General features: G+C 35.3%; 1 pseudogene; it reads right to left on the reverse strand.

Annotated features, from left to right (window-relative positions):
- Nucleotides 1–1,947: 1,947 nt before the first annotated feature.
- On the reverse strand, nucleotides 1,948–5,446 carry LOC105484381 (oxysterol-binding protein-related protein 9 pseudogene; annotated as a pseudogene).
- Between the last annotated feature and the right edge of the window lie 1,960 nt (nucleotides 5,447–7,406).

Genomic DNA, 7,406 nt, shown 5'->3' on the forward strand with positions numbered 1-7,406 from the left:
GCTGCAAAAGACATGATTCCACTTTTATGGCTGCATAATATTATATGGTGTATATATACCATTTTAAATCCAATCTACCACTGACACACACCTAGGTTGATGCTATGTCTTTGCTACCCTGAATAGTGCATCTGAGTACATGTTGTCTTTTTGGTAGACTAAATTATTTTCTTTTGTATATATATCTATTAATGGGATTGCTGGGTCGAATGGTGGCTCCATTTTCAGTATTTTGAGAAATCTTCAAGTAGCTTTCTCAAGTGGCTGAACTAATTTGCATTCCCACCAAAAATAAATAAGCATTTCCTTTTCTCTGCAGCCTCTCCAGCATCTGTTGTTTTTTGACTTTTTAGTAAGAGCCATTCTGATTGGTGTGAGATGACATCCCACTGTGGTTTTTATTTGCATTTCCCTGATGATTAGTGATTATGAGGATTTTTCATGTATTTCTTGGCTGCTTGTATGTCTTCTTTTGAGAGGTATCTATTTATGTCCTTTACCCACTTTTTTTAAAGAGGTAATTTGGTTCATACTAACAGAATTGGTTAAGTTCCTTATAGATTCTGGATATTAGACCTTTGCCAGATGTATTGTTTGCAAATATTATCTCCCACTCTGTAGGCTGGCTGTTTACTCTGTTGATTTTTTTTTTTTTTTTTTTTTTTTTGCTTTGCAGAAGCTCTTCAGTTTACTTAGGTCCCACTTGTCGATTTTGTTTTTGTGGCAATTGTTTTTGGGAACTTAGCATAACTTCTTAGGAATTCTTGATATTTGCCAAGGCTAATGTAAAGAAGCGTATTTTCTTGGTTTTCTTCCAGAATTTTATAGTTTGAAATCTTACATTTAAATATTTAATTCATCTCTAATTAATTTTTGTTAACCATGAAAGGTAAGGGTCTAGTTTTATCCTTTTGCATTAGCCAGTTATCCCAGCACAATTGATTGAATATGGAATTCTTACCCCATTGCTTAATTTTGTCAACTTTGTCAAAGATGAGATGGTTGAAGGTGTGTGGCTTTATGTCTGGGTTCTCTATTTTGTTCCATTGGTATACGCAAATGTTTTTGTACCAGTACCATGCTGTGTTGTTTACTGTAGCCTTCTAGTATAATTTGAAGTCAGGTAATGTGATGCCTCCCCTGGCTTTGTTTTTTTTTTTTTTTTTTTTTTTGCTTAGGATTGTTTTGGCTATTTGAGCTATTGTTTTTGTTCTATAGGAATTTTAGAAAAGTTTTTTTTTGTTTTTTCCTAATTCACTGAAGAATGATGTTGGTAGTTTGATAGAAATAGCATTTAATCTGTAAATTGCTTTTGGATGTTTGGATGTATGGCCATTTTAGCAACTTTGATTCTTCTCATCTATGTGTATGGGTGCTTCTTTTATTTTCCAGGATTAGATACAATAATAGTTTGATTCTAAAATAAAAGTTATTGTAGGTAAGACCATGACATTTCCTAACATTTGATTTTAATACATTGTGGTAATTTTCTAAAACAACTCTGAGGAACACATATTTACATTAGGCAGAGTATTTATCAAAAAATCTGGCATCAGATATATATATATATGTGTGAGTGTGTGTGTATGTGCGTGTGGTATGTGGTGTGTATATACGTGTGTGTGTGTATGTATCTCAAGATTATATGAACTAGGAAACAGGTTGTATATCTTAACAGCAGTACTAAAGTGCAGAGTTTCAGGTTTGGATTTATAAATGATTTTCAACGTGTGGGGTTTGGAAAAGGAGCAGACATTATCTTGTTTTCAGAACCTGAAGTTATTCTCAGGACTGATATCATAATCATAACTGCCACAGAGGGAAAAGGGAAACTTTTCCCACTTTAATTGTTCATCTGTGTCAGAAAGTCCAGTATCCCTGAGATAGGAACCACTCTAGTAAGGTAGTAAACAGGTTTCTCCTAAAGGAAGATTGCTTGTTGCTGAATTATGCCTACTGCCCTGATCATCAGGTATATACCTTGCATCTTCAAACCTAATGCTTGGCAGCACCAAGATATTTCAGTAATGGTTCATCATAAACCCAACATTCTCCATCTTTATGAAATAACCTTGTCTCCCACTGAATTTCCTTCTCTTTCCTTTCTTGAGATTCTGCTCTTTTATTCAAACCTGTGCTTTGCTTCAGTTGCTGATTTTTAAGTTGAAAGTGACATCCTTCCAAAGGCTGTGGGATTCATATTTGTTCCGATCTTCTAGCTTCCTCACTTTCTTCTTGATTACAGGCAACTTCTTGGTATCTACAAAGGATGTATTTTCCCCTGTTGCATATTTTGCATACATCACACTATTCCATTCCCCTTCGTTGAGCAAAAAGACTTCTTGTCATTAGGAGAAAAAAAATCTCAGCAGTAATTTTGGGCTTCTTGGCCGCATAGAAGGGTTTAGTGTAGAAGATTATATTTGCACTCTAGCCTGTTTGGAACAATTAATATAACATTCTCCTCTTAATTCCACCCAGGGTACTGTGAGGATAGACCTTCCATAGTCATTGGGGAATGTGAGAACATAATGTTCATCATAGTCTAGACATGAGACACAGCCCTGCCCTATGTTGTGCACCTCAATTGACATCTGAAGGAATTTTAATTTGGTCCAGACATAAACATTGAATTTTATATTCTTGTTAAAATACTCAGCATAAAAGGCTGAAATGGGTGGATGATGGGAAACCTGCTCAGCCATGAATGTTACACTGTTTTTGGAATCCCAGGGAACTGGTCCTTCTGAAACTAGTTTTGTGTTCTCTTCAGTATCATTTGGTAGTGTCCAGTGACATTGAAAAATCTCACCCAAAATGGGATAGTATGGCTTTTTGTCAACTGTTCCTTTCCTTCTTGCATGAAAGGCAGAGAGGTACCATTTCACAACCAGAACTATGAAATTCTTGTGATCCTTCTAGTCATTAATGGACACAAACAGGTCCCAGTCTGCATACATTTCTAAAAGAGATCTTCTTTCAAGAATAAACCTTGGAAGAACTACCTTAGTAAGATCCATCGCAAGCCTAACCTGTGAAAAGAGATGCATGATAATGCTTTTGTGCTCCTCCATGGACCCTGCCTCTGCATCATCATCTCTACTATCATATGAATTGAAAACGTCAGCATCATTTGTTCCACTGGACATGGAAGAATTAAGTGATTCTGTGGTATCTGGACGTTTTAGACTATTTCCTGAGCTGCTGCTGATGTGATTACTTACAAATCTTGATTGAACAATTAAAGTTTTTTGATGACAAGCTTCAAAACTGCAAAGAAGATGAACAGAGAAAGAAATTGGAAACTCAAAGAAACAACAAATAGCATGGTAGAATCAATTAAACACTGCATTGTGTTGCTGCAGATTGCTAAAGACGAGAGTAATGCAGAGAAGCATGCAGATGGAATGATAAGTACTATTAATCCTGTAGATGCAATCTATCAACCTAGTCCTTTGGAACCTGTGATCAGCACAATGCCTTCCCAGATTGTATTACTTCCAGAACCTGTTGTGTAAGTCAAGACAGCAGTGTCCATCTTCCCTACCAGTAGGACCTGTGTTGGCTACCTTGGGACAGCATCAGACTGCTACACCAAATAGTACAGGCAGTGGCCATTCACCACCGAGTAGCACTCTAACTTCTCCAAGCGAAGTGAACTTGTCTCCAAATACAGTCCCAGAGTTCTCTTACTCCAGCAGTGAAAATGAATTTTATGATGCCAATGAATTCCATCAAACTGGCTCATCCCCAAAGTGCTGGATAGATTCTTCTGGATCTGCCTCAGTCCTGACACACAGGAGCTTGGATGTTTCTTCTTAAATTTGAATCTTTTTTTATTTATATCAGTGGAATTATGTAGTTCTCCTTGTATCAATCTTTAACCTCCTTAGTTAGCTGTATTTCTAAGTACTTCATTTTTTTCTCTCTTGTAAATAGGGCTGTGTTATTCATTTGGCTCTTAGCTAGAATATTATTGGTATATAGCAGTTCAACTGATTTTGTACATTGGCTTTTTATCCTGAAACTTTGCTGAATGTGTTTGTTAGTTCTAGAACTGTTTTTGCAGAGTTTTTAGGATTTTCTAGATATACTACAGAATCATATCATCAGTGAAAAGAGATAGTTTGACTTATCATATTTGGATGTCTCTTATTTATCTTGCCTGATTGTTATGGAGACCTAGACAGCCACAAAATAATAGTAAGAGGCTTCAAGACTCCACGGATAGTGTTAGACAGCATCGAGGCAGAAACCTAACAAATAAGTCCTGGACTTAAATTTGACACTCAACCAATTAGACCTGATACTACTTTTCTTCCACCTATTGTATGGAATCAGTCTACCTCAGCTATGGTACAAATTTTGTCAGCTTACCAATCTTTTTTTAGTTGTAAGATTGACAACAAAAGCTTGCCAATGTCCTCAACCATTTATTTCAGAAGACACAGACCACACAGTGCTTATATTAGAAATCATGCCCAGGAAATGATTTCTGAAAAATAATATTTTGATCAGATACATGTAATCATATGATATGCAGAGCTGGCATGACTGGATCACAGAAGGCTGGAACAGTTGCAGAGGAAGTTAAATCAAAGTAAAATAATCAATTGTTTATGTTAGTGTTGAATGGAAGTAACAGTATTAGAATTAAAGTTTTTCTCTTCATATTATATACAGATTGAGCAGTAGCTGACCGATAGTCTTAACCAATGATTCAATTAATTGGGGATATTTATTCACACATTTTCAACTAAAACTTGTTGAATATCTATCATATATCAGAGGCAGTGTAGGCAGTAAGATACAGAGGTAATTAAGACCTAGTCATCTCTGTTTCAAGAACATGAATTTCTAGGGAAAAAATCAGATAGATTACAGTTCAAGGTGACATGTGTGAAAGTGAAGAACTGTACAAATTCTGTGTGGGCACACACCAGAGGGGAAATTAACTGCATGAAGTCAGAAAAGGGTTCACAGAGAAGGCAGCATTTTAACCCAGCCCTATATAAATTGGCTTAGTGAAAGACAATGGGAGGTAGAGTTGAAGAGAATGGCAAAGGAGGAAAATAATAGATGTTCTAGTCTTAGAGAATAGCATGTACAAAAGCGTAGGGTGAGATAATTATAGGTTTTTTAGTGATAAATAGTTTTCAAATACAAATATAACCTGCCTTTCAGTTGAAATTGGAATTATAGGTGACTTGTTTTATCTTTTTATTTTCCCCTCTCTTTTTTAATATTGACATGAACTACCTACACAGTATGAATAGCCTTCCAAATCAGGCTCTAATCTACTTATGCAAACCTATGTCTCTCCTTATCTGTTCTGAAATTACAGAGACACAGGCTCAAGTTGCATTTCTCAAGCATAAATGACTCTGTACCTCTCCTTTTCTGAGCTCATGATGAGGACAGAGGCTCTTTTATACCCTAATGCCATTGTTCTATTACTGATCTGGCTTCCCTCTTTGCATTAGTTGATAACCTCTTGCTACTCCAACAACATATCTCTTGAAGTCTACTTATTCCTACTACTAGGTAAAATAGCTGTCTCCTATGAACGTAGATTTTTTGTAATATTGGTTGCCCAATGAATTTCTTGGCACACATAAAAAAATCAATTGACTATAAATATATTGGTTTATTTCTATAAAACATTTCATAAATGAAAACGTTGCTATCCATGTCTATTCTAATTTCAATACCACAGTTGGGTTACTCTAGTTTTCATAGTAAGTTTTGAAATTGGAAAGAAGTCTTCCACATTTGTTCTTTTCCAAGATTGTTATAGTCACTTTTGTTTCTCTGCATTTTCATATGAATTTGATAATAAGCTTGTCAATCCTTTTTTAAAAAATTCAGGAGGATTTCTTATGCACAGTTGATGGGAATGTAAACAAATATAGCCATTATGAAAAACGGTATGGAGCGTCCCCCAAAAAATTGAAAATAGAACTACAATATGATCGAGAAATCACATTACTCCATATATATCCAAAGGAAATGAAATCAGTATGTGGAAGATATACCTGAACTCCCAAGTTTACTGCAATGCTGCAATGCAATTCACAATAGCCAAGATATGAAATCAATCTAAATGCCCATCTATAAATGGATAAACAAAATGTAATACATGTACACACACACACACACACACACACACACACACACACACACACCATGTGAATACTGAATTTAATGCTGTTCATTCATAAAACAGAAGAAAATCCGGTCATTTGCAAAAATGTAGATAAAGCTAGAGGACATTATGTCAAGTGAAAAAAGTCAAAGTCAGGCACAGAAAGACAAACAACCTCACTCATACGTGGAATCTAAAAGAGTTAGTGTCATAGAATTAGAGAATAGAATAGTTATCAGAGTCTGCAGAAGGGTGGGGGAACCAGGAGAGTGGGGTCAACAGGTATAAAGTTACAGTTGAATAGGAAGAATATGTTTTGGTGTTCTATATTGCACAATAAGGTAACTACAGCTAATAACAGTGTTGTGTATATATCAACATAGCTAGAAAAGAAGATTTTGAATATTATCATCACAGAGAAATGATACATTTACAAAGCAATGGATATAATTATGCTGATTTAATCATTATAAAATGTATACATGAATTGAAACATCACACTCTCCCTCCATAATATGTGCAATTGTCTGTCAATTATAAAGGAATCATATTACTTTTAAAAATAAGGTGAAATTTTAGTAAAGACTGTGATTGATTAGAGGATTAATTTGGGGATAATTGCCATCTTTAATTTCTTTCAATGTGTTTTGTAGTTTGCATTGTACATATCTTGCACTTTTGTTAAATTTTCTAAGTATTTTATTTACTTTGATTCTACTGTAAGTAACATTGTTTTATAGTTTTTATTTTTAAATTAGTCATTGCTAGTACAAAGAAATACACTATGCACAATTAATTTTTTTATATACTGAGCTTATATATAGCAACCATTTCAAATTATTTATTATACTTAACAGTCATTTGTTTGGGGTTAGGGGAGGATTTCTTTGGATGAGGTAGCCATGAAAGTGTCTACTTGATTAGCTTAGTGATCAGCTAATGATTGAAAAGACATTTTCTTGAATGCCTAGAACCAACAAGTTTCCCAATCTTTTGCTAAGGGACCCTGTGTTGGGCATGACTTCAAGACCCAACCAGGCAATTGAGAAGTGTCCTTTTATCTTCACCTTCTGCTTGCACCGAGGCTCTAGGTAAGCCAGAAGTGAGAACTTAATGCCTTCTCTGTTACTTCTTCATAGCATGCAGAAAGTCCTGGGCATGCATGCAGTCATACAAATACATATGGCCTTGTTTCCAGGAACATCTTAGAGCTTGCTCAAAGACAATATGAACACGTCATTTCCCAACTTTCCGCAGCAAG

Source organism: Macaca nemestrina, chromosome 12, assembly GCF_043159975.1.
Source record: "Macaca nemestrina isolate mMacNem1 chromosome 12, mMacNem.hap1, whole genome shotgun sequence".
Lineage (NCBI taxonomy): Eukaryota > Metazoa > Chordata > Mammalia > Primates > Cercopithecidae > Macaca > Macaca nemestrina.